The 27,743-nt window shown below is 39.3% G+C and overlaps 2 long non-coding RNA genes across 2 annotated transcripts in view; one reads left to right on the top strand and one right to left on the bottom strand.

The window, feature by feature from the left end:
• Positions 1 to 27,743, bottom strand: part of LOC142063679 (uncharacterized) — a 49,853-nt gene that overhangs the window by 6,613 nt on the left and 15,497 nt on the right. Inside the window, exons 3-5 of the long non-coding RNA XR_012662825.1 lie at positions 24,438 to 24,591; positions 23,046 to 23,102; positions 1,086 to 1,201 (exon numbers count right to left, since the gene is read on the bottom strand). This is a non-coding gene — a long non-coding RNA (uncharacterized LOC142063679). The remainder of the gene's footprint in view (positions 1 to 1,085; positions 1,202 to 23,045; positions 23,103 to 24,437; positions 24,592 to 27,743) is intronic.
• LOC142063682 (uncharacterized) lies at positions 17,914 to 20,263 on the top strand. Its single transcript, XR_012662827.1, has 2 exons — positions 17,914 to 18,013; positions 18,991 to 20,263. It is a non-coding gene; the product is annotated as an uncharacterized LOC142063682 (long non-coding RNA).

Raw genomic sequence — 27,743 nt, 5'->3', positions numbered from 1 at the left:
AGGAAGTCTGTGTTAGTTTAGATATTGGTCACACAAAATGGATGGTGCCATCTTCAGGTCACTAGTGAAACTAACACTGGAACATCAGCTGGATCTGATGGGCATTGTGAAATCAACTGAAAGTCATTGCCCCGCTTCTAACATGTCCAGCAGCCCGCCTCAGCAGGACATTCAGAACACAGCGGAGAACGTCAAGTCCATCTGGAAGCTTGCTTTATGCCCATGTTATTTTTTCCTATGCTTCAATATCCTTGAGTTCACTGATATAATCTTGGTGCTTTTTCCAAGAGTTAGTAATTACTAAACACTGTACTCTTGAATTTGTCCTAGCAGGATCAAGCAAAAAACTTTTAAAAATCTGAGTTGAATAGTTTTCTATCAGGCTTTTATCTGTGACAAGTAGAGTTGATATTTATATGGAAGATGTATGTGAGAAGGACCTGCTAGAAGAAGCCAGTCACTGCCACAGTGCCAACATTGTAGGCTGAATGCTGTATGAATGCAGCACAGCTATTAAAATGCAGAGGATGTTTTTCCCTGAAACACTTGCAGAGAAAAATGTCTTCATTTTTATTTGGTATTTATTGGTTTAGCTGGAAAATGCAAACAAGAAATTTAAAACCTTACTTTAAAAAGGACACAATCAGCATCTTTCAGTGCCTTCTGTGTAAACCTCTGGACATTTTCTATCCAAATATTATCTAAGCATTTATTTGTTTTCTTCACATATTTAACGGAAAGGGCTTTGCTTTTTCTAGCAATTTCTTCAACTCACACAGCTGTGACCACACTAATGTCCTCCTTCTTCTGTATAGCTGGGATTTCCCTACAGCTTTCTGACAAAGTACACTGTAAATCCAGAGAGTACATGGCAAATGTCAGAAGAGGGAATTAATCTAAATACCCAGAACTGCTTGCTTTCTTTTTTCTCTCCTTTTTTTTTAAGTCAATTAGGGAAGATCTGAAAAGCGGTCAGCAAAAAAAACCCAGACACTACTAAAGCGAACATGTAAAGGGTTTTTTCATCACGGAGCTTTTGAAATCTTCATACTTAATTATATAAAATTAAAAGTTTGAATGTTTACATTCTTATCTGTTTCTGTTCCATTTTTTACTTTATTTAAAATCACAGTTGTCACCCTGTTCTTGCCCTTGATTTTCCATATATGGTATTGGTATCGCAGGCATCATGACCATGCTCCTGAGTGGAAGAGATGGGAATAGTAAACTGTATACAAAGTTGCTTTAGAAACAGTTTCTAATGATTAGCTTCAAACTCTGGGCCTGCTAGCCAAGAACATGGATGCTTTTTGAATACAATGGAAATACCTAATTTTAACAGATAAAATAAATGGAACTAAGCATGCAATAAGGGTACTTTTCAGTATAAATACAGCAGAGATGCTCCAATAAAGATTACCTAATGAGCGTTAGATTGCTTCCTCTAGTTACAAAGTAAAAACAAATAGCTCCCAACATTAAGCATTAGTAACGGACCCTCAGGAAATGCCCAAACCCAAACTTTAGAACATCAACCTCCAGTGTAGAAAAATTAATCGTTTATTTACTAGCAATGATGCTACTAGGTACTCCTTGTATGAATAGCAAGAAATCATGCAGCCTATTTTTTCACTGCCTTGAAAGCAAGTGAAGACAGCCATGAGAGTACTTCCAGATGTTAAATGAACCCGCCACATTTCATGGATTCAGGGTTTTCTTTTTAAGACCATTTACAGAACTTTGGAAAGAGCACAGGGTGTCATGTTATTAAAAGGTAGGGAGGAGCATTTTATTTTTACAACAAATTAAAGACATGAGTTACTTTTTTGCAATCACTATTACCATCTATAGTCCAAAAAGGAAACAGCTCTAGTTACCTATAACTAAATGAGTTCCTACCATTATATTAATGGATTTGCACCAAAGAACATGTCCTAAACTTGGCTGTAGGAAGTTGTAAGGCATCCAAACATTCAGCTGTGTCCGATGTCATTGTGAGGATCACAGCATTTATAACTATTTGGGCTGCCACATTCAGTGCAACAAACTGTGATCCCTTAGGTATTAATTCCCAAAACCAACGAGAATTAGTGAACGACCCCTCAGAAATATTGCAGAAAAGGGGTGTCTCTGTGCAGTTGTAGGGAACATGCTAAGATCACACCACCAGTCTAGCGCAAAGCAGGGGCAGCAGCCAGTGTGTTCTGTTATGAAGTTTCACACAGCATTTACTGTCTCAAAAAGAATGGAAGGGTATATACAAATGATAAGAAAGGAGAGAGGAAGATTAAGAACACCCATACATTAAAATAGGTGTAGTGCCATTCAAGACAAATTCTTTTACTCTACAGTTGGATTTAGTATGACGAGAATTGGAAAGAATGATCGCATATTTAACAATTAACACGGCCTGCATTTTACATTAACAGGCTGTCAATAAACCAAGTCAGTTTGGTAGCGTGAGCTTGCCTAGTTTTGATTAACATATCTTTTATACAAACATTAACTCACTCCTGACATGTACTGTTCTTGCAAATACTAATCATGGCATAAAGTAGATGAACATGAAACAGATTCAGCATATCAAGTTCTACTAAAGGTTGTAGGTGTTCAGTCAACAGCAACGTGCTTGCCAAAGGCAACAAAACAGGGAAAACAATGCAGAAAAACCCTCGTCTGCTTAGTTACACAGCACCACAGTCCTACTGTGTGACAAAGAACTTTTATGGCAACTGGCAAGAGACCAGCAGTTTTAATGATCACTCTGTGAGATGTCTCCATGGAATAATCATGGTTATTCAAAGCAGTTCTACTTCATGAAGTTGGTAACTATAATAAAGTAATCTACAGGTTGTAATCCATAAATTATTCTTGGTAGATGATGAAAGTATCTGCATTGTTTAGGCACATATTAGTTCTGCTCTACAGGAGCAAAAGTTAGTGCAGGTTCTCACAATAAGATCATTAAGCTTTACTTTTCAAAGCCTCATACCCCACAGGTGGCAGCTGAAGCTGAGCATTAGCTCTCTTCCTTTCTTCTCTTTTATGCATGACAACTTTTTTAGAAAAAAAGCCATCTGGCATCCCATCTGGCTACAAGCCTAATCTTAGAGTTTCTGGAGTTGCCTTTATACGTTTCCAGTACTGCCTTCGTGGAAGAGGCGAGAGTCCCTCCTGAAACTTTACGTAATTTGGGACATTTTGGAAGCTCTGAACCAAACCAGAATACTACCATTCTAGTTAATAACTCTGAAAGAATTCAATTGTGCTGCAGAAAAATGACAACACCTGTTTTTGCTTCCAGGTGCTTGAAATAACATTGCTGCTGAGCTTCAGGGATTAAGGGAAGAAATTGTATTTTCCTGCTGCAGTTAGTCATAGAGTCTTCAGGGATTCCAAAAACTGCATGAAAACATGGAGGAGAGAGGAAATAAGTAGCTTTTACAGAAAGGAAATCAGTCAGACCATCTTTATAGTTTTCCACTCAAAAAAAAGATTATACTTGTAAGCCCAGTTGTTTTTTCACAAAGACTATTTTTAACATTATTTTTGAAAGGGCAAGGTTACTTTCTTATCAGTGTGGTGGGAATTTGGCCTTCTACTCTTTTAAAATGAAAAATCTCAACCTGAAACAAACTCAGCTATAAAGCTAAACAGCACCCAAATGTATAACATGATGGAAAGCCTTTAAGATCAGAGCACAAACAGTAGCAGATGAAGTAGATGGACCGACAGTGTAACCAGTCAATGACATGGGTACAAAAGTCTTGCATTTATACAGTGCCTTAATCAAGAGAAGGTTTACACCACAAAGTGGTGGACAAAGAAAGGCTGTGCGCTTTCCCGTTGCAAAAAGGGAAAATAGCTCTGGAATTAAATAGATGGGTTGTGGCTTGTTGCCACAGTAAATCTCTCCTAAATCCTTTCACCCCACTCCAAGGGTGGGAGCGGGAGGTGCAGGACATGGTAGGGTTAGCCAAGACTTCAATTTCTCCCAAGAGGACTACGATTGCTTCAGCTGCTAGGATGAGGAGCATGTTTGGAATAGCACTTGTGTTAAGTAATATATATTACTTAAATTATAAATTTTTTTCTCTAGTGTATGTGACATGGCTCTACCATTTCTGGAGTAAGAAAAAATCCTTTAAGTTTTTTAAGATAATTCCACACAGAGTTTCTGCAGAGTGTGTATGATGCTTCCCCACTGACGTTACAGGGAGTTGTGTCCGAAGATCCTGGCTGATCTCTTGTTGTTTATCCTTTTGATAATGATGCCAGGCACTTCCTAAATTTACAGAGCATCAAGAAAAGAGTCAATGGAAATTTGCTGACCTACACCAGTTGTGAATTCATGTAGGCATTTAGTGGAAATATCACAAGTTTCTTGTAGTGGAAAAATAATCTCAGCATTGAAATTGATCTCTGTATTATTCAGGTAGTGTGTATAGAAACATGATAGCCCATTGCTCTTTACAGTTTAAGAAATTAATAGGTGACTGCAAGGACAAAAAGTCCCTTCTGTACCTCCAAGAAAAATCATGGGTAGCCAGCTAGTATGTGTCTCCTAGAAATGTTTTTAGAATAACGGATGAAGTGATACAGAATCTGTAGGTGAATTCAAGTTACAAAGTTGTAGCTGTCCTTATGTAAGTCAGGTTATTTATATCAATTTTTATAAACCCACAGTTTCAATCCTTGTTATTTTAACTTATTTATGTAAAAATTAAAGAATGCCTTAGACTGCCTGCCAGCTGTATCACAGCCATACGGGCTATCGTGCAAGAGATCAGTCATTTAAAATCAGTGCACGACAGCGTGTAGGAAAAAGAACTATTCCCACAAATGCAAACATTATGAGGAAAATGCTTTGTATGCTGTAAGCCACATAGTCAGCCGGCTGTTTTAACTGAGACATTCTCTTCTGTCTCCATGTTTATAAATAGCATTATGAAGGGTGTGTTATATGCTCTCAACTACCCCAAGAACATAATTTTAATATTCCACAATTCATGTGTTCATTTACACATGGTAGGAGAAAATAATGTTAACATTCAAATTTGGAAGCATCTAAACCCATATTGGCTTGATGGAAATAATTATGATGAAAGCAAAGCAACAGCAAAACTGACTTCCAGAATCCTGGGTGACATAAGAAGTCACTGGACTCCACTACGCACAAACTTTTACCTTAATTACTTAACTTGTCCAGGAGGGTGTCTAGTGTAAAAAATTAACTCATGCCTTGGTTTCTGTGACAGGTCGATTTAGTTCTTGTTTAATACTTCTGGGGAGTTACCTCCCAGGTTGATCAGAATAGCCAGAAAAAAAAGAGGATAACTAGACATAATCCAATTAGTCATTCGGGAGGTGACGTCAAAGACAACTTTCAATTACAGCACGATTATTAACTGTGGTCATGTTAGCCTAAGATAAATACACTCATTCTAACACTAGACATGCTCGTTTAAGTCTTCATTGAGGACTTGCTATAACAAAGTGTTAGGCATAAGATGCCCAGAGGAAGCAATCATCTCTGTTAGCTGTGGCTGAGATCCTCTACAGGGACCATCACAGTGAAGCCAGCACAGTCTAGGCCTGTTTCAGCAGCCCTGAGGGGCTCACACCATGGATAGGCCAGGAGCCAACCAGCCCCTTTGGCTCTGGCAATGGTTCTTGTGTGTAACACGGGAGGAGTGGACAAAAGGTCATGGTATCTCTAGAAATATCATTATACCAAGGTGACCAGGCCTGGGACACCATCTCAGTGGGCATTTCTGGAGCCAACCAGCAGAAGAAGTTTGCTCTTCAGGCCCTGATGTGTTTCTATATCCCTAGCATAAATTTCTGCTTAGTCCAAGGCTTTGGGCAAATTCAAGTGCAAAGGGAAGTCTACAGCAGTATGTAACAGAGAGATGTTATGGAGACACGGCTTTTAGAAAACATGAATGAAATGGGAGAAGTTTGGGAATGACATCTCATTTTTCGTGTTGTGAGGGTAAAGAAGGTTTTACTGTGCTCTGGTTATTGAATGTGAGAAAGGTGGTAATGAGAAGGCAAGAAAAAACCTACTGGGATAATAGGAAAGGGAAGGCTCTTCCAAACAAATGAAGCTGAGTTCATGGGGAGGATGAGTTATGGTACATGAGTACAGACCTGAGCCTTTAACTTCCAATGGAGTGGCCTCTTTGGAGAACAAAGCCAGGCACAAAACCTATGCTTGAGGAATTTACCATCCAAATAATTGCAAAACTTAGCAGGTTTCAGGACAGCTAAGGACTTTACATTTCCAAGTGAGTCACTAGGACAGCAGACACTCAGCACTTTGCAAGTCAGGCTTTCTATCTATCATGATCTGAGTAGCTTCAGTGGGGGAGGAATCTGCTACCACTCTCAGAGGAGCTGAACTGGCTTGATATGTTTTTGACAGAAGACTGTGAGAGGCTTTTTCACTTGTAGTGTGTGTTAGACTTGAAACAGCTGAATCACAGTCCTGGATTATTTAAATGTGACTTAGAACATCAGAAAATTTTAATTTTTTTTAGGAAAATTCAAGGTAACTACGTATCCATAGAAATCCCATCATCTGCTTTTCTGTGTAATCAGTCACACAAAAGCACATGCAAAGTTTGGACCAGAGGAACACAAAAACTAAAAATGTCAGCCAACTAAACTGGATACAGTAAGATAAATGATGGGCAGCTCTTCTTCTAATTCCTGCTTGAAACTTATTTCTCCTCTATTTGACAAAATTAAATCATCTCAGTAAATCATCATCAATCATATAATTATTTTCTGAAGACCCCAGGATTCTGCCTTTCTGCTAATCTCTAGGAATTAAATTTCTGCTGCACTTGAACCTAGAAGTCTATAATTCCTGGCATTTTTCAGAACTAATTATTAAAAATAAGGATGTTTCTCTGAGAAATACAGTGTTAGAAGATTGAGAAATGCTGAGTATTTGAAAGGCACAAAGAGTTGCTTAGAGGAATAAGGTTCCCTTTGTATGTTATGCTGCTATTGTTTTACAAAATTATATGTAAAAGCAACTGAGCATCTTACGCACTTACTTACAAAATCAGCTTTGGTAAATTGATGTTGTAAAGGACATTTGTGAGATTGAGATCATTTAAGTGAAATATGTCACTTACATTCTGTCTAAAACCTAAAAGCTTTGCTGTCATGACTTCATTTGTCAGGAAGACAGAAGCGAAATCCCTGCCTAACAACCTAAAATCAGTGTAATCATTGCAGCAAACGCCACATCTTTGGCAGTTTAATTTACTTCTTTTGAGGATCCTGTACATAGGGATATTATTTTGCCATTCTAGGTTCTGTCTCTCCCAGCAGTGCTGCTGATAAACTTAATTGATATACCCTTTCTCATTTATTTTTATGTGACTGCACAATAGTGAACAATCCTTCCAACCAAAAAACCTCATGTACTCTTAATGTGAATAACAATCTTATTCTGAACAGTTACAATAAATTTAGTTAGCAATCATGGTCTAGAAGAGATGTACCAAATAGCCTGCTTTACTGGGATAGAATTTTATAACTCCCATAAAATGACCTTGTTTAGCCTGAGGTTTTTTTAGCCATTCACATGAGGAAGCCCAGAGGAGAAATGGCAAATGATGAATGTTACCCACAACTTCCTCACCAGACTGACTGTAAGTGCAGCTGCGGTGAGGCTAGATAGGTGACAAAATGGCTCCTTCGGTCTTATTGAATGACCAAAGGTATTTAATGACCAAATGACCAAACAGGCACTAAGAGAAAAGGAATTAATTACAGGAGTTCATGCATGTTGCTGTATAATGGCTGTACAGGGCTAGCAAGACAAACAGCCACTGCTGGAACCAACAACAACTTTTTTATGGTAGTGAGGATCATTAAATCAGAGGATTAAGCTGGAAAATCCTACACACCAGCAGAAATCCATTTCATGCTCAAGGTCTACCCTGCTACACCATTTTCTTCTATTGACACCATTCTGTAACCTTATACTTAAATTATGGTCTAGAGAAGTCCTGTTAGGTGTGTCATAAACTTGGATTACACTACCTGCTATGCAGATGGACATTTTAGTCCGATCAGCAATGAGAGTTGACAGGACTGACCTTTGAATTTGTTGTCAATGTATCTTCTGCCACTGTCTTCTTAAAAATGGAAACAGCGGCCCATCCTAAAGTTTGTCAGGGTGCAGGAAAATAAAGAAAAGTTATTTCAAAGTGATATCTTCAATTCATCTAATGTTGTAATGGGCTGGAGTCCTAAAACTGAGATATGATTTTGCTTTGTGTGGTCAATAAAAGATGAATCTTTTGCTTCTGAAAACATAATCTTATTAATTAGAAAATAATTAATGGAATCTAATAGTACAGAAATGTTCTAGATCATGTAATCTCTTTGTGTGGCATCTTATGCTCTCTATTTGTGGTAAAATACCAAAGGAAAGATATGCAAAAAATAATTTGTTGGGTTCTATTTTCACTGTAAAGAACAATTTATCAGAAAATGAACACTTTCCTCTTCACAGTTTCTCTTCATGAATGTGATCTCTTCGGAGAAGGCAGAAAGATTACTTTCCAGTTCCAATAAGAACTAATAAGAGTTCTCTTTGTTTCAGTGAAGTCTCCATTTTACGATTTCTATCTATTTTAAAGTTCTAAACAAATATCAGCACACCAAATAAATTAAGAAGATTAAATGGGGAGCACTAAAAAAAGCAAGCCAGGCTTAACCATGGTGTAAGGGATGAATTAAGCACAATGACCTCAAACAGGAACAGGGAACTTTGAAAAGCAGTAGGTGACTGTTGCTTTGTAATTTATGCGAAATATTAGAGAGTAAATGCTTGAAGAGAGCACACAGAATAGAGTAAATGCTTTTCATTACAGAATAATTATGCAATGCAAGACAAGGACATCCTCTGCCTGGTCATCTTACTGCAAAGCACTCATGTCTAGCTATAGGAAGCCTAAAAACTTCTGGTGTTTTAAAAAGTTTTTCTCCATTACATAGTAATGAGAAATTCATCTCTCCCAATAAATCACTTCAACCTGACCCTGTTGTTCAACATTATGTTCCCTTGTTCCTCTCTTTATTATTAACATCAACTCTGTGGGGCATTGCCATATTTAACATCAAGGACTTACAACCTGTACTCCATCACCCAGGGTTGACAAAGGTGTAACAAAAGCTGTGTGTTGCCAATGTTGTGCTCAGTGACTTTCCCCTGTATGGTTAAAGCTGTAGATAGTGACTGATGTGGTCCAGCCTGACCGCCTTGCAACCTGTCTTAGGCGCTGCCCTCATTGTATGGCACCTCTGATATTTCTTGATTTAAATACAGAATGTACAGCTAGAATGTTTTCTCTTTCCTCTTCCAAAAAGATTAAAGCGTGAATGAAGGGAGCCTGATCGTTTAAAGGTAGGGCATATCTGTGATATTTCAAAAGACACCAGAACATTAGAAAATAACCAGGAATTTGACATTATCGTTATCGAGCTTGCTACATTCAGGAATTTCAAAAGAACTCACCACAAGAGGTGTTGGAAGAAGCAGACGGAGCTAAATCACTAAGACACATATATGTCTTTTTTCTTTTGGGTGAATCAATATCCACCTTTGAGACACAAACCGTCTCCTGAAACTGCCCAAAGGATCTTGTACACCCTGAGCTAAGCTTTCTTGTAACTGCTAGCACAATCTTCTAATGGCAGAAGGTACCACATCTTGACATCTCTGTAGCTAATACTAATATTTCATATGAAAAATTAAAAGCGTCACAAAAATTTGTTGCCTTGATTAAAAATGAAGATGATAGCCGCTTTACTTTTATTCTGGCAATGTATTAAAAACATATTTCTAATTCTTAATTACAAAGCAGCAGTTTTGTTTTCTTTCTTCTTTTTTGGATTGTCCTTATTGAGGTTTCTGGGAGTATTTCAGAAAAAAAGGAAAATAGATTTTCCATTTTTTCATATCATCCTTCAGTTTTCAACAAAACATTCAGACCACTAACCAAAATGTTTGATTGACCACATCAGATTCATGCGGTCTGATAAACTAGTGCAAATACCTTACTCTCATCCCAACATGCCTGAAACGGTATATATAAAAATGTCCTTAAAAGAGGGGAAAATAATAGCAAAAGGGGGAAAAAAGGGGGAGATAGAAATGACATAGCAATGAAAAATGCTACTAAGAAGAAATATATTTTTGCTTGGCACAAATAAAAGACTTCTTTTTCATTGCCAGAGTAAACTCAGATTACTTTTCAGAGTTATGCAAACCTCAAAGTTTTGCCTGCAGGAGATCCTGAAAGAAAATTTGAGGAAGGTTCATTCCAATTCCTGCTATTTGAGCTACAGAGGATAAACACTGCTGGCATTAGCTCACCATACCCTGGTATGCTATTGGCCTGTCGTCCTTAAAAAGAGAAGTATTGCTGGTATGGAAAAAGGCAAGCGGTCCCCATGCGTGACTTTCCAATGAGACCCAGACACACATGAGAAAACTAGACCTCTGCCAAAAAGGATTTAAAATCCATAGTGAAGTTAGTTGGTTTTGTTATATCTGTGCCACTGTCATCTTCAGTATTTCTTTTGTATTTCACCTCCAGTTAGGGATCAGGAGCCTTTCGTGTATTTGATAAACATAACAAAACATCCGTTTCTGTGCAAAGGGAAAGAAACTACCTTTCCGTTTATGGTTCTAGTTTTTAGTACTAGCATGACAGGCTTTTGACAGCAACAAGATATGCTTTCTTTGTTTGGCATTCCAGTACGTTACTGTCTGACACAAAGCAAGATGGAAAAGACACTTTTGGCTTGCGCAGACACACCAACGCTAGGGCTCTGCACCTGCCTAGCCTCCCAAAACCCCAAATGCTCCCATTTTAGCTACAAACGGCCTCCAAAATCCAGAACGTCCCATGATCGCTCCGACACCAAAGGGGCCATGACAAAAAGCTGTTGCTGGGACTCACGGGCTGTTACACTGCTTGCGCAGACACATGAACACTAGGGCTCTGCTTTGCCTAGCCATCCAAAAACCCAAATGGTCCCTCGCGTAGCCTATCCTGTGTTTTCCAGTAGACGGCCTCCAAAATCCAGAATATCACAGGATTGCTCCCACACCAAAGGGGCCACAACTAAAAGCTATTGGTGGGCCTTACATGGCTCTTTAACTGCTTGCGCAGACACACCAATGCTGCGGCTTTGCTTTGCCTAGCCTCCCTAAACTCCAAACATTCCCTCCCTCGCTGATTCTAATTTTTGCAACAAACGGCCTCCAAAATCTGGAACTTCCCATGATCGCTCCGACAGCAAAGGCGCCACGACTAAAAGCTATTGCTGGGCCTCACCGGGCTGTAACACTGCTTGCGCAGACACATGAACACTAGGGCTCCGCTTTGCCTAGCCTCCAAAAACTCCAAATGTTCCCTCCCTGATTCTCATTTTTGCTACAAACGGCCTCCAAAATCCAGAACTTTGCAGGACTGTTCACACAGCAAAAAGGCCACCACTAACAGCTATTGCTGGGCATCACCGGATTGTTGTACCGCTTGTGCAGACACACCAACGCTGGGGCTATGCTTTTCCTAGCCATCCAAAAACCAAAACATTCCTTCCCGTGGCCTAGCCTTTGTTTTCCAGTAGACGCCTCCAAAGTCCAGAACGTAGCAGGATTGCTCCCACACCAAAGGGGCTACCACCAAAAACTATTTGCTGGGCATCACTGGCCTCCGGCACCGCACACGCAGGCACACAAACGCTGGGGCTCTGTGCCAGCTTCTTTCTGTAATATAACAGAACAGGAAGGTTAAGTGATAGAGCAAACTTTGAGAAGAAAAATTCTCTGACTCCAGTATGACAGTGAAAATATTTGGCCATGACTTCAGGCCACTGCTGTAGTGGGTTTTATAGGGATGCAATGACATTAACTAGGACTGTACATAACTGTGGTATTTTCCTAAGTTGTTACAGATGTAGATGAGTTAAGTCAAACCTTCTTATAACACTGGACCTGCTTCGTGGGCATGGGGCTCCTTCAGTGCAATCTTATTTATTCTAATTCACTGTAATTTTGGCTGTGTTCATGAGCCTCAGGAAACCCGGGGAGAAGGAGCAGCCCTGTTTTCCTTTTTGTCCTTGACCCTGGGGCTGCAGCAGAAGCTGCCCTGCCTCTCCTTGTGTGCTGCTCTTCATGGCAGCTCATCACCTGGGAGGGTGTCAACCATGGTATAACCAACAGGCAAGTTTATAAAGAAATGTAGAGACACTAAAAAATTAAAAGACCTAATCTGGAAGAATTGTGTGTAGTGTCTCTGTTATTGAACCACAGGAGACAAGCCAAAAGGTGGATGGAAGAATAATACAACATCTGGAAATTTGGGATTAATTTTAGAAGCTAGATCTATTTAAACTTCCAAAGGTGACCTGCCACTATCTAGACCCCAATCTAAAGTAAAAGGGATTAAAAACATCTGTTACTAGAGGGGTTTTTAAAGCATGTCATACAAAGCCGTACTAAGATTGAGAGACTAGAAGCTGAAGCTACATAAATTCAAAGCATAAAAATGGTGATGAATTCTACTTGATATAAGTCAACCACTGCAAGGACTGCTCATGCATATTTTCCCCATAACTTAATTTTTTTAAACAAAAGTGTATGTCTTTCTAATATATCTATATTTGTAGAATAATGCAGTCTACCCTGTACTATGCAGGACACCCTTCTGGCCTTAATCTAGGAATGATTATAAACTTGTTATATAAAGTTACTTGTTCCTACAGAGATGTTTGTCTCCTCCCTATTCAAGGTGATTATATTTTCAAGACATCACATGAAACTAGCCAAGACAAGGTGTGTTTCACAAAAATGTCCTGTTAGCTTGACATCTGTGAATCACAGCTGTACCTTTGGGGATGTTAGTAAGTAAATCTTGAGGCTGAGATCTTAAAACACACTAAGTAAACAGCCAGTGCTGTGTCACAACTGGGTGCAGGTGTGCCATCCTGGCATGTTCTGGAGGGGACAACCACGCCCTTTCGCCCTTTCTCTACCCCACCCTCTCCCACTAATAATGAGGAGGCAATCTGTCACTATTGTGTGCACCCATGCTCATTTTCACAAACACACATGCCCGATCAATAGGTGCATTTTTTCCTGCCTTGCAGATGTTGTTGCAACAGATTTGCAGAGAAGTTACAGGTGGGCTTTGCATTCCCATTGGCTCCCACTGTAGACAGTCCAATACAACAAAGGCTTGCAAGTGTTTCCCATATGTTGGTGGTTATTCCTTTTGAAATGCATCTTTTGAAATTCATCTTGCCTACTGCTTAAAAAAATGTCGCTTGGCAATGCAGGTTCTTTACCTTAGCTTTAACTGCCTACCCACACTGAACCGGAGTGTGTGTTATGTTATTTAGAAAGGCCACTGGTACAATGTGAGCCTTTGAACAGCGAGGATTCCCCCAGAGTGGGACGCTTCGAGGGGAAATGTGACCCAGAGATGTGGTAATATTTTTCACCTCTACTTCATGTTCCAGAAGGGCAGGGCTGTAATAGTTGGCGCCAACTGCTTTACCACTTGCCACCTCCTCAGCATCCCAGCAGAAAACTGCACAAAAACAAGCTTGTCTTTAGGTAATTGCACTTGTAAAGTAGAAGCAGGTCACTTCAGCATTACACATGGCATCTTATTAAGCACCTCATGATACATAAAATTAAGACAAATTAAAGAAAATTTCCTAAAATACTTCTGTGGTCACAGACTGTATAATTTACTTGACTCTGGTAACGTTTCCTGGGCTATGAGTCCATACTTACCACAACCTTTTGGAAAAACTTTGCTGTAATTTCATTTTGCTTCCATAATAATTATTGATATCCTGTGAAGCAATCAAAATAAAACAAGCGATAACAGTAGGGCATAGGAAAACAGACCCAAAATACATCTAGCCTAGTGCAGATGGACGCTGTACACGATTTGCTTCTCAATTCTTAACATGAGCTACTAAGTTGGACTTGCAAAGTAGTCTGGAAGGGACCAGGAAGTCAAAGGGTTATATTGGACAGTATTAATCCACTTTGCTCTTTTTTATTTTGTTGTATTTTATTATAGGACCAGCATCAGGGAATTTTTCAAGATATGGTTTAGAAACCACTGGGAGCTATTTGGCTGCTGCCTTGCAAAATCAATGCTTTTATTTTTCAGTATCATAATTCACTGGATAGGCCAGCACTTGCCAAACTCTAGCCAGCTCCTTTACAGGCAGTGCCTAAAACAGGCAGGACCTCATTAGCACCTAATTTCTTTTGGAAAACAAACATTTTACCTCATTTCCAATGCTCTGCCTAACAACATGGTAGGTCCTCTGCCTCTTATGCATGAAGAGAGGTTAATGAGGATTTTAGTACTCCCTCAACAGACGGCCATCTACAAATACATGGGAAGAGTTGCTACCTGGTGCCTACCTCTTTCCTTTGCCTAAACCAGATAGTTGGTTTGGTATAGGATTCTAACTTTGAAACAGTTAATGGCTAGTGCAAAAAAATCCCATCTCTACTGTGAAGTTTAAAAAGTGCTTTCACAGAAAAGTTTTTGTACGGAAAACAGCACTGGTAATTGTAGAAGCCTACCAGCATGCTCCTGACCCTGAAGAGCAATTCTCTACAGTTTCTATAGCACAGTAATTTACACTTTTTTCTCGTTGCCTGCTAAAAAAAGGGAAACTTTTTATATTTTTGGTACAATAGATTCCTTGAAGTGTAAATCTTCGTACAGTTTGTAGCTCTGTAGAGCACATTCCTGCTATTCTGTGCAAAAATTATATTTCATTTGCTTCTAGTTCGGCTACTTCTAAGCAGTAGTAAGATCTAAAAATGATGACTTTTAATGTTCAGATATACTGTGCATGAGTCCTAAATTCCCTAAATATTTTATGATTTCTGGTATTGTAGTGGGAATAATAGAATTTTCTGAAGAGTTGCATATGATTAATTCTAAGCAGACAAAATACCTGCAGTTGTGCTAAATTGGTGTAGGCAGCTACCACAGACTAGTGGGTCAAGTTGATATTGCTGAAACCAGGCTACTAAATAAATGTGTTAACTTAATTACATTACGTGCCTGAAATGCAAACTTTCATATGTATTTTTGTATTTTTTTGAATCCTCAGATAACATCCTACATAATTTCTCAAAACACTTGATGTATGGTGATAGGTTAATGAATGAAACTTTTCCAATTTCTCTTACTCATCTTTTCCACGGGATACCTTGATCTTCAATGCTACAGGTACCCAGCAGTTTTTGTCTTTCCTCTATTTTCTTACCTCAGGCATAGTAAATGGCTTTAGAATAAGATACGCTGTCCTAGTTCCTTAGTCAGAAGTTTAATTGTACTTTTACACACAAAGTACAAGTTAACTGCATTTTAAATAATTGCCCTTAAAAAAATCCAGCATGTTCTACTTTGTTAACAAAATTGTTCTGTTTCAAATTTCATCACAATGAAATCTGTGATGTACGGGGAGAAATACTGCACTGCATAAATTTCTGAGCTACAGAACCACACACTTGATGCCTCTTTCCGTAAATGTTACCTCAGTTCTAACAACCAGTGACTCAAGACTGTACCAGAGGTTATGTAGGGCCATGTGATTACCTATTCAAGCTAATGAAAAGAAGCGTTCATAACCAAAGGTTCTTGACCTGCTGATGATCCACTTGGTTGCTTTCTTCAAGAAAAAAACACTGGAGTGCTTGTTTGTGTAGTTTTCTGAGGGGAGACAGAGTGAATCATGTTAACCTTGGAAGAAATTTTCCTGAATCTAAGAAAAACTCTTTCATATTTTTCAGATTCTTTATACTGCTGTAGTTAAGTTAACCAGAATAACTTTCAGATTCCTGTGCAGTCCTGAGATGCACTAAAAATGTGGAATGGTATGAAAGCAAATGTAATTCTGAAGTGGTCGAGATGAAGAGAGAAACGTGGAGAAATATAACCCAGGGATTACCTCGGTCGTCTTAAATACTGCAAAATCTTTTTTTGATATCTGTAATTAGAAAAAGAGCAGAAGACAAAAAAACTAAAGAACTCTCAGTGGGAAGGCTAACCCAGGTTAAAAAATTAAAAAATGAAGTGAAAATGTGAGAACATTAGAGACTTAGAGTAAAGATTTAACAGATAAGGAAAAAACAAGAAGGTCAATATGTTAAAACATATCAAAAGTTCTATATAAAAAAGATATAGTCCCATTGTAGGTTTCAAGTTGGCACTTTGTTCAAACTTTGGTAAGAACTATATCACTTAAATAATGTAGACGTATATTGTCTAATAATGCTTTTGAAATCATTCCAGCTGAAACTTTATGCTCAGAGTCAAGAAACCATTAATATAGTTTTTGACAAATACTGATAGAAAGAAAAAAGAAATCTTGGTTGATGTTTGTCATAACTAGAGTGTAATTTCACTTAGAAGTCATCAGCATGAAATATAGTCCATGCAATGTTACCTCAGATACCTTAGTTCATTTATAATTGGGCTTGAATTTCCAGTAAGTCTTTGGTATAGACACCAAATGGCCTCAAGCTGCATCATGGGAGGTTTAGATTGGATATTAGCAAAAATTTCTTCACTGAAAGAGTGTTCAGGAATTTAAACAGGCTACCCAGAGAGGTGTTGAACATTATCCCTGGTGCTCAAAAACCATGTAGATGTGGCACTTCAGGGCATGGTTTAGGAGACGTGGTGTTGGGTTGATGGTTAGATTTGATGATCCTACAGGTCTTTTCCAACCTTAATAATTCTATGATTCTATAAAATTTGGCTCCCCAAATTCCATAAATGCAAGTGAAATATTTTCAAAATAATATTTAGAACAGTTGACAAAAGAAGATGATCTGTCATCAGATAGTACAAAGCCAAATAGAATTGTTTTCACAGGTAGCATCACCCCCTTTTCTCTAAGAGTTTTTAACTTCTCTCACTGTAGCGTTACTGCCAAGTCACCCAACATCAGCCTGAAAACCAAATAATTAATAAAGAAGTCCTTCGGTCTTTCAAAGCCCTTTAACTTTCTGAAGAACACATTTCCCATTAAGTCATCTGCAGAATAATGTTACACATGTTGTATTGGAACTAAAGCAACACTTTGCTTTTTCCCATTTCTGAGCTTTACAAAAATAATGGCTGGATCTGCAGACTCTTACCCTCCCACGAGCGCTGCCCTCTTCAGCAAATTCTTGTTACTGTCTTGTCTTCAGGGAAAGCATTAGATGTACAGGCTTATCTTGGTGATTTAAACGCAGCTACCTAAGGATGTGATGGATTTCCTTTATTTGCAGTCTTCCAGTCAAGACTAGATGGATATCTAAGAGACATGTTATAGCTCAAACAGAGAGAGGGGCCTGATGGAGAAATTACAGGGTCAGATATAAAGGCCTGTGTTATGGGGAGGTAGGGCAAGGTGAGATTTTACTTCAAATCAGTGCATCTACACTGTACATTTCAAAGATGTCTGTAAAAGTATGAAACGCACCAGGAATATAATGGAAAGCGTTTACCTTTTTCTTTTATCTGAGCTGTAACCGAAGGCTTTGCCTTTCCTCCACATCATTTTGAAAGGAAATTAATTTCCCTACTCACTAGTTTTACTGAAATTATTTAGAGCAAAGTCTCAGCTACCACTTACACAGAAACTTTCTTACCTCCAAAGCTCTCTCATTTTAACACTTCCCTTCAACAAGAGCTCCACCTGAAACAAAAATAACTTTTCTCTCTAACATCTCAACCCAGAACTTCCTATTCAGCTTTAAATGTATCGCTGGGGAAGAGGATTTCCCTCTCCTTTTTCTTCATATTAGACATTTACTGACTTTCCTGTTTTCATCTAGTCTTTCCTCAGACCCTGATCCTGAAAGGAGCTGGTTCACAGCACAGTCATGGAGCATCACTGAAAGTGAGGAGAGGCTACCTGCAGGGAAGCTCCTTGAAGGGTAGGTCTACCTTTGGGAAATCCTCAAAGTAAGGATGGAGTATATACACATATAGTACGTTGGTGTTATGGAGCTTCTGTCTGTCCAGGACCTCTTGCGGCTATAGAAATATAAAATTTAAAAATCATTATATGGTGTTTATGCCACGTCTGTGGGGTAGAAGCCCTCAGTAACTGCTCAGGCTCACCTAAAATTCTCAGTTTGCTATAATTTCATACATTTTTCTGCCTCTTTAGAGAGGGGTTGGAGAGAAGGGGCAATAGAAAGTGTGTCCACTCCATCAGACTTGACGTAGTCAAAGGTGATAACCAAAGGCTGAATGAATTTGGCTGTTATTGTCCCTACCTAGAGCCAAAAGCTGCATTTGGTTACTACTTTCCTGGCCTAGAACTGGTCTTTGCTCTATAGCTAAGAGTGTCAGCTCAGGGGAAACACTGACAGTGTACTATTAGTACATTAGTTTCATAGGTCGAACATCTTATGAAGATCAAGCAAGGAGCGTGCATGCCATGTTTAGTTTCTGTACCGCTGCAAAGGAAGAGTAAGCACACGGTGTGCTGGGTCTCATTGTAGGGGCAGTTCTGGAACCTGAAGAAGCTTGAATAGAGGAGGAAACAACACTAAAAACCAAGCCTCCAGCTTTGTAACAAAACAAGCTGAGAAAATGCCGGGTTATCATTAAACAGAAGCAGCTGGAAAATAGTAAAAGAACTATTTGCAGTATCTAGAAAAGAGTTCATTCAAACCACAGTGTTGTGGGAACAAATGGAAACTGAAGTCATATAGCTCTAAATAGAAATGTGATCATGTTGGCTATCTGCAAAAAATACAACTATAACACAAATCTTGGAAAGTGAAAACTGCGAGCTGAGCAAGCCTCAGTGGGAGTGCCAGTGGCTGCCCAGATTTCTTAGCTCTGTGCCTTTATAAGCTGAGCACTTTACTAAGCATGTTTTCTTAAATATTTATTTTCACAGAATCAGCCTGTTCTCATGGTCCAAGAATGAAACCCTGGCACAGAAGTGGCATATCTGCTAGTTAATGGCAACATTTGATGTGCAATCAGAGAGCAAACAGGATTTCATATTGTGGTAAAAAATGAATTACTATATGCTTTAATTCTATTTTCTTTGTGTCAGATACATCAAGGGTACCATAAAGTAGTGAAAGATTTCATTTGTACTTAAAAAAGAAAAAAGTACCTACTTCTAAAAGTTCAAGCAAAATCTAATATCTAGCTAGGAATGAATAGCTTGGAACATCCTTTGCAGAAAATACAGTAATAAAAGGCCTCAGTGATTTGCACGGTACTAAACTATTAAGTACAGTAAGTATTAAGGAGAGAAAGAGCACATTTAACTGTGAACTACCCTGTAGCAAAAGGAAATTCCTCCCTGACTTTAAAATAGGCAAGGCCAGACTAAGCTACCATACTGAGTGGGTGCAGCCAGCCTTCTAAATCCCACCAGCTATAGAAACTATGCCCTGTGTGAATAACGCAGTTGATCCATGTGCTTTATTGTTCTCTACTCTTCTGGACAAAAGACCACAGGAGATCATGTTTCAAACCACGACGTCCCAAGTTTGGGAAGAACTGATCTATTTGAAATCCCACTTCTGCAAGAAGGTGGTGCTCAGAACCACCAGGATTTAGTCTTATGCTCACAAATACAGGAATTAATGACAACCACCACTGGCACAACACTTCTGTAAGTCTTAGAGCAGAAACACCTGTGGTATATCCCACCCTGGCAGTGAAATGGCGCTGGTGACCTAACAGTCTTTTCCACCTCTAACTTCTGGGGTTTTATGAATTGTCAGTCACACCTGAGTGTTTATAGCAATATCAATCCCAGCCATGTAAGAAAGCTGGCAGAAGTCTTCGGCTGTACAACTCTGTGGTTTTATGCTTAGCTGTGTCTGAAAGCCTGAAAGGATGTAGAAGGTCTTTAAGGGTCAGTGTTGACAGTTGCCTTCTGATATACTCAAAGGCACAAAATTCAGTTAACTAGACAACAAACTCACCTGCAGTTTGGGCTGTAGGACAAATGCAACTTTGGAAAAAAAACTAAAGGAAAAAGAAAATTAAAATAAACCATGTCTAAACACCACCTGTATGGAGGAGAGACTGATATGGCTTTGGTGTTCAAAAGGTTGGCAAGGACTTCTCTGTTTTGCAGTGGGAAGGTTTCTTTGGTTCAAGCACAATAGCAGTTTATTAAAGCAATAAAAAGATGTATGGATCTGAGAGGCAGAACTGTTTGCTTCTTCCCCTCAAAAATCCTGCAATGGGAAAAGAAAATGCTGGAAACCAGGTCTTCAAATCATACACCAGTACTGTAAACCTGGGACTGTCCTTCATCTCACTGTGTAGTCATCAAACATATTTGGTTGTCTATTGTGTATATGTATCTAGCATCTGTATTCTTCCGGAATTTGGAAGTAGTTGTTCGATAACATGGCTTAAATTGTGCTTTAGAAAAGGGACACTCAAAATGTAGGCCTGGAAAGCAGAACCGCTGAGTTGTCTGAGGCATCTTAAGCAAGATTTTGGTCCAGGTCCCTCTCCACTGTGTCCATACGTTGGGAAAGGATATTCAAGGCCAACATGCCCTTCCCAGGTGTTTTCTGCTGGGACGGAGTGCAGAGTGTCCTGTGGTCTTTCGGTGAGAGCTGTTACAGATATTGAAAAAGTGTTTAATAATCAGAGCACCATGTCCTGAGTGCAGGCTGGGTTCACGAAATTTCACACACCGCTGAAGAGGTTTAGGCCAAAATGTAAGCAAGCCAGGGTCAAGCTGCAGTTTCAGGTGGCAGCAGGGACTGCAGAGTACTGGGACTCCTTCCCAGGAAAATCATGGCAAGTATGTCCGGGCTGCCTTTTGGGGTGATCATGCAATGCACTTGAGATGTGAACAAATCTCAGAAGGTGCACAACGCCCTCTACCCAGAGAAACACCCACTCAAATCACCATTAAGTGATCTCTATCCCAGGGCATTCAGATCGAGGATATAGTTTTATTTCGAAATGAGGGTACATACTGAATTTCCAGGATCATGACTACATTGTAAGGTGTATGCTGAGTATTGCTGCTGTTATAAACTGCATGCACAAAGTTGCTGTGTAGAATTACTTACAAGTTGACAAAAAATGCTTCTTAATCACAACTACCTCACTTTTAAATAGTTTCCGTTGAAAACACATACAATGACAATCCTCATGAGAAAACAGCACAGGGTCTTTCAACTAGTTAGAAATGCATTGGCAAGTCAAAATACCCTGTTCTTCCTGATTTGTAGTATGCTCTGATAAAAAGGAACTGGACCTACGAAGGTATTTTTCCTCTGCAGGAGAAGAAGGAGTGAGAATGAAGACTTTGCCTCTCTTTTTTAAGCTCAGGGTGGAATAGATTCTAGCACGCTCTTCTCACAACCTCAGACAAATGCAGTGCTCTAGTCCAGTGGGATAGTGATGAAATGGGCAATGTATTTCACACTATGACACTGTATAGACTGTTATGGCATAGGATTTTTTCTCTTATGAGACAGGAATTATCCAAACCAAGCTTAGATGGCTGAAGGTGAGTTTATCTGCAACTTCTCTAGCAGTTAAAGAGAAGATAAAGAAACGTCTCTGTTCTCCAGGAAGTAAGTATGAAAAGAAAAGCAGCTATTACCCTATACAATCAACATATATGCAAGGAAGTATCTGCAATAAAGCTGGCTTGGAGAGTCATGTCAAAAAAGTATTACATTCTTGTTGTATTCTCAAGTTAAGTGTTCCCCACACAAGCAGTGCCTCATGACACCAGGGCCGGGGTAAAAGCAGTCCTTTTCCTTTTACATACTGCTGGCAGCTGCCTGGCTGTCCCTACTCTGCTGAGCAGGAGCTCTCCTGTAGGTCTGCAGTGGGGCTGGGACAAGTGGGACATTGGCCTCGAGATAGAGGGGCTGGGGGTGCAGGGATGTGGCCCAGCCTGAGGCAAACATCTCAGATGCACAAGAACATCATGGTCTGAATCTGCTGATCTGTCTTGCAGGGTGGAGACTTGCTGCTGATCCTCCTGGTCTGAATGCTTTTGAGGGTTGCTTGCATGTATTTTTTGGAAAGGTATCATTTACTCTTGTACACCAGCTGTATATAGCTTTTGTATCGCTTCAGACAGTGCAGCAAACTCCTTAACACAACCCTGAACCATGCCATGGCACTGGGGTTTTTTTCTACAATAAATTGATTAAGTATTAAGAGAAGTTAATCATTAGACAGCTAGTTGTATATTAAGATAGACTGTACATTGACAGTATTATTATATGTCATCATCTTTGAAATGCCATATAAAAGTGATAGAAGCCCTTTCTTTAAAAGTCAGACATCTAGTCATGTTATAGTTTATATTAGTTCAGTGACAAAGAGGCTTCTTTTTTTAAAAATAGAAGCGTAAAGCAGATAAGGTTTAGCAGGCGGGCTGCTGTGAGAGCAACAGGTCTGCTCTCTGCTCAGATAAGCAGCAGGAGGGGTAGAGGAGTATTTGCTGTGCAAGATTGCACCATATGCGTTACAGCGTGGAGACAAGGGTACGAGGCAAAAACAAACTAATCTGGGGCCAAAGATGCAAATGGTCAAATATATTTGTGATAACGTGCTGGAAATCTGTTGGCATTTCCTAAGAATGTTTAATGGGTTTTTGAAAGATAGTTTGGCGTGGAAGCTGCTTCTTAACACAATTTCAGAAGCAGAGCAAACTCTCCCCATGAACAATGAAAAGGGTGTGTGTACGTGTGTGCCTGAGTGTTCTTGCCTGCCTGTGTGTGGGCCTTTATCCTTCTAGTTACCATTTGTGTTTAGAAAGCTTCAGGAGTGCATTCAGAAGTAATGCCATCTCCTCAAAAACATCCACGCACAATCCTAAGCAAGAGATGAATGAACAGGGAGGCAGAAAAGCAGAACTGAGCAAGAGAGCAAGGAAATCCCCTTCCTGAATCGCTAGAAAAATTTCTCACCAGAGGAATGATAATGTATAATTTTGCTTACCAGCTTTTAGAAGACAAAACTGTTGCTCAGTAGAATAAACACCTACTTTGTGGGCCCCTGTGGAACCAGGAGGCAGGCAGGTCAGGGCTCAGCTAATGTATAATCTACATTTACATGTCAAAAACCCCACTAATTTAGGTTCTTGATTTACAATCCCTAGTTTTCATAAAAGTCAGTCATTCCCAATGAAAGAATGCAGAGTAGATTTATAGGATCTACATTAAGCCTTAAATCTTAACAGCATTTTTAAAGTGCTTTTATGAGTCATCCTAAGTAATATTTTCCCTCTTTTTTGAAGACTTTGCTATGTAAAAACAGATCCAACTCTTTACCTTAAAAACAAGATCGTTTTAACGAACAATGCTCTCATCAACTCTGTTGCAATGCTAAACATTGTCAGTAATGTCCTTATAAGCCTCTGTTTTCAAGGGCTCTAGCTTGAATGTAATATGTGCTTTGTACTAAAGTTTGCCTGATAAGATCTCAACCTGCATGAGCTGTGAATGTTTTCACCATCATAGTCAAAATAAAGTAAATCTCTGGAGGCTTCTGTAAAGCAGATGAAGCTCAAGAGCCTGATTCTGTGCTTTCTCCCCCACAGGCCCCTCTTTTCTTTGAGAAGTATGCTTCAAATTTACGTCAGCTCAGGATCAGTCCAGTTAAGAGCAGAAACACCCCATGTACATTAATCACATGCATACATACAAAAATACTGGCTGAGCACCCATGTTTGCATCCATGGATGGACACAGCAATGCAATGCCAGTTTTTAAGCAGCTGTCTCAAGAACTAATGTCCTTTAGTTAGAAATTAAAATATTATTAAAGATGTAAATAGTTAAGTGAAGTGTCCTAAAATGGATCTGTAGAGAATGTGTTTCTTAAACAATTTTTTAGGAAACCAAGCAGCAAGTAGTTGCGTTATTAGGCTATTAGAAAATGTAAACATATATGTTATTCTCACTAGTAAGATCCTTCAGTGGGACTATTCCTGACAGCAAGAACAACATTTAGGAGATATATTTGCAGAAATTAGTTCCTTAGTTAATGACAGATTGCATAGCACAGAGATCTCCGTGTCATACCTAAACCACTGTTGCAAGTATCGCCTAATTCTCAACAGTTGTGTCTTTTGGAAAAGTCCTAAGTGTTGACTCCACCTGACAGAAACATCAGTAATGGGACCAAATGTGTATCCCCAAAGGGCACAAGGGTAACTGCCTTCTCCTTTCTCTTTAGCTCTATGAGGCTTGTGTTCCTGGCTGCACAATAATTCAGGTTCAGGAAGAGAGATGGGCGATACCGCAGCAAAGAATAGACAAGAGCCTGGAGTGATTTGCAAAATTTTGGGAGAACTAGGAGCTATGGAGGCAAGAAAGACCAGGTCACTTACTTGTCAGCTGATGCAGTAGTCATGAGTCAGCCATGGAAAAGGTGAGCATTAGTGACACTGTCCACTGTTACAGCAGATGTGGTGCCATCCCTGAAGGAGGCAAGAACTCCACAGAGACAGCCCATCCAGGTGCTGGGCACTGAAGTTTCAAAACCTGAGCAAGACACAAGATATAAACCCAAACCATTCATATCACTTTCTTGGTATAGGTGTTAAATTCCAGCAAAATGCCGTTTTAAGCATGTAAATTTTCCCCTAGCTTTTGCCAGGAGGGGATTCTAAATGACTTGCTGGAAGTACAGCTGTAAACATCAGAATCCATTTCATATCTCAGTCTAAATGACAGTATTTTTATTTTACTTTTTATACTGAGATTTTTATCTTTTTCTTTATGATTAAAGACATTTTAAAGGTTTGGGTTTTGTTTTAATTTTTTTTAAAGAAGAGTATGGTCTAACCTATTACTTAACCTGAAAGTGTTCAAAACAAGTGGAAAATGGCTGTTATACACTCAGCTATAGAGTAAGCATAACTCATGTACTACCAACAGAGAAAGAAAAATAAGCTGGGAACAGCAAACATTTCCAGTAAATTATAAATATGCCTAGAGTATCCTGAATAACATTTCAAAGCACTCAGAATATTATCCCACTAAATCAAGTATTTACCCTGGATCCAGGCTTGCAGCCTTCAGTCATGTGTAGTTTCACCCATAGTAACAGGACGGAGAAGGTAAAGACCACTCACTTGAGTACACATTATTAGAGCCTGTTGATATTGCCTTAATGCTTTAAAATTAAAATTTTCCATTTACGATCACATTTGGTGTGAAAATTAGTTTGTTAAAGCATCAGTCTCCATTCCAAGCCGGTCAAACTTTACAGCTAAAAATCAATCATAAAGATAGCTATTAACCTTGGCAAACATTTAGACTTTGCAATAGTCCATCAAGTGTCAGAAAACAAAGCAATTAATTTAGTTTTGTCACGTAAGCAGTAATAAAAACCTGTACCTACTATGCACAGAAAACAGCATCAAAATATACCATCACATTGTGACACCTTATATTAAAAATACCTCCTTCTCAAAGAATTTATTAATCAATAGCCATAAAACCTAATGACTGGTAGATGTTAAAAAGCAAACCATAGTTTGGTTACATACATGCCATGTCTAAAACCACAAAAGAGGTCAGTATCAACAAGAGACTCAAAATTCCTACCTCCTACATTCCTACTGACAAATAAACACTGATGTTTGTACACAATCTATTAAGCAAATTCTAAAACAAGAATAAAAAGAATAAAAAGAATAAACAGGAAAGAAAAAAGAAAACTCTGGGAATTTATCAACAGAGCTCAGGTTACTTCCAGACATCCAGTATCTATGATATACACCTACTTTAACAGGTATCAACACGAGATGTGATTATACAATATTCAGAGTTCTTGGCTTTAGTCAGCCAAATAGCTAAAAAGATGCTTAAACTGCAGTGTGTGAGGAGTCATTCTGAAACATTGTGTAACTGCATGCCAAGTACTTCAGCTCTATAGCTTGCTACTCTGGAGCATGCTTTTGCTGGTCTTCAGCTATTTCTGGTGTTTAAAGTTGAGACTTGAGTACAGTTTCTGTCCTTTGCTGCGTCTTTGTAGCATGGGAGGTGAAACAAATAGCAAAACACTCCTCTGCTGTGCCCCATGCAGCCAGACAGTGAGGTCCTTGATCTAGCCCGAAAATTCATAGCTGGTAGCTCACAGAAAACACAGGCTTAAAACTTCTGAAAGCCAAATCAAATATTCTGCGACAGGGAAGGCACCTGAAACCCCTAGGAAAGCTCAAGGCTAGACAGGGAGTAGATTGCAAAAGCTCCACCTGGTACTATGAATCCACTACTCTCTTTTTTCCCCACCCTACCCGATGGGTGCCATCTAACAGGCTTTAGCAGAGCACCCCTGCCAGGTAAGACTACATGTGAAATATTGCAAAGCAAAACACTGTGAAGAATTCCCACTTGCTCTCTTCAACAAGGGTCCAACCAACAGACTCCTACTCGTTTTACCTCCCAGAAATATATTAGTTGGAATAGCTCCCTCAGGACAGATACTCTCCCAAAACAGAGCACTCTACTGACAAAGCTCTGCCTCCAAAGACCAATGGTGTACATTCCTGTCTTCTCACAGAAAAAGGAGTGCCTCAAAGGCCACTAGTGGTCACATTTGTCTCATGAGTTCAAATAGCCAGAGTCAAGTGTCTTCACATGCTGGCAGAAAAGCTTTCCCTCACGAGGCTGGCGGAGCAGGTCACCCCAAGAGGCCATGGCGTCTCCATCCTTCAAAGTTTCCAAGACCAGACCACAGGACACCCTGCACAACCCAGTGTGATCCCAGAGATGACCCTTCTCAGAGCAGGAGGTTGGACTAGAGCTCTCCTGAGGTCCCTTCCAGCCTGAATTACCCTGGAGTGCTAAGAATGAATTCTCCCTCCGTCTCTTCCTCATCTTCCCTGGACTCCCAAAATTAAGCTTTCTCTAGTAATATTTATACTTGTGCCTTAATATTTTCTTCAGAAAGCCTGCTGACACCAAAGGAAAGATCTGTTTAAGACAGAATTACACCTTCATGACTACTGTTATTTTGCTACTGTGAAAACCACAAAAATTCACCCCCGCAAAGTGATAGCTGCCAGCTGCAGCTTCAAAATGACCATTGTAATGAAACACTTTATTTGCAAGCATGTCAATTATAGAAGCAGGAAAAGTTTTTCACCTCCTGAACTTTCCAATAGCTTAGGAACGTATTTTTTCCCTCTTAATAAAACTGTTTAATAATTCAGCTGTGTAATCTATGTGGAGGAGTTTATGGCTGAACATATTAGCATACATGGATGCCAATCGAAACTTGAAAGGAAATGTCTTTTAAGCTAAACTAGAGAATGCATTTTTATATGGACAATGGAAATATTCTATGCAGACGGAAAACTAGAGCATTAAGAGACCATGAGAATCCGGTCACTTAGTCTTCTGCCCTTGCACAGTCACCCTGTAGTGTTCCAAGCACACGTGTATCTTAGTTTCCTTACAAACAAACCTTTTCTGGTATAGATACCAAAATCTACATTAGCACTTTTTACTTCAAGATGTTAAATGACAAGGGTATTTTCCCATGCTCTGAGGTTTTTCCTCTCATTGTTATTTGAAATTTATCTTGTTTTCAGTCTGATTTTTTTGATTTGTCGTGCATGTACCATCCAGCTGGAGCTTGTATACCCACTGACCTTGTGCTAAATAGACATGTTTACATGCTAACT

The sequence above is a fragment of the Phalacrocorax aristotelis genome, chromosome 12 (genome assembly GCF_949628215.1).
Source record: "Phalacrocorax aristotelis chromosome 12, bGulAri2.1, whole genome shotgun sequence".
NCBI lineage: Eukaryota > Metazoa > Chordata > Aves > Suliformes > Phalacrocoracidae > Phalacrocorax > Phalacrocorax aristotelis.
The sequence above is the reverse complement of the archived record's forward strand: the minus strand, read 5'-3'. Positions and strand labels throughout refer to the sequence as shown.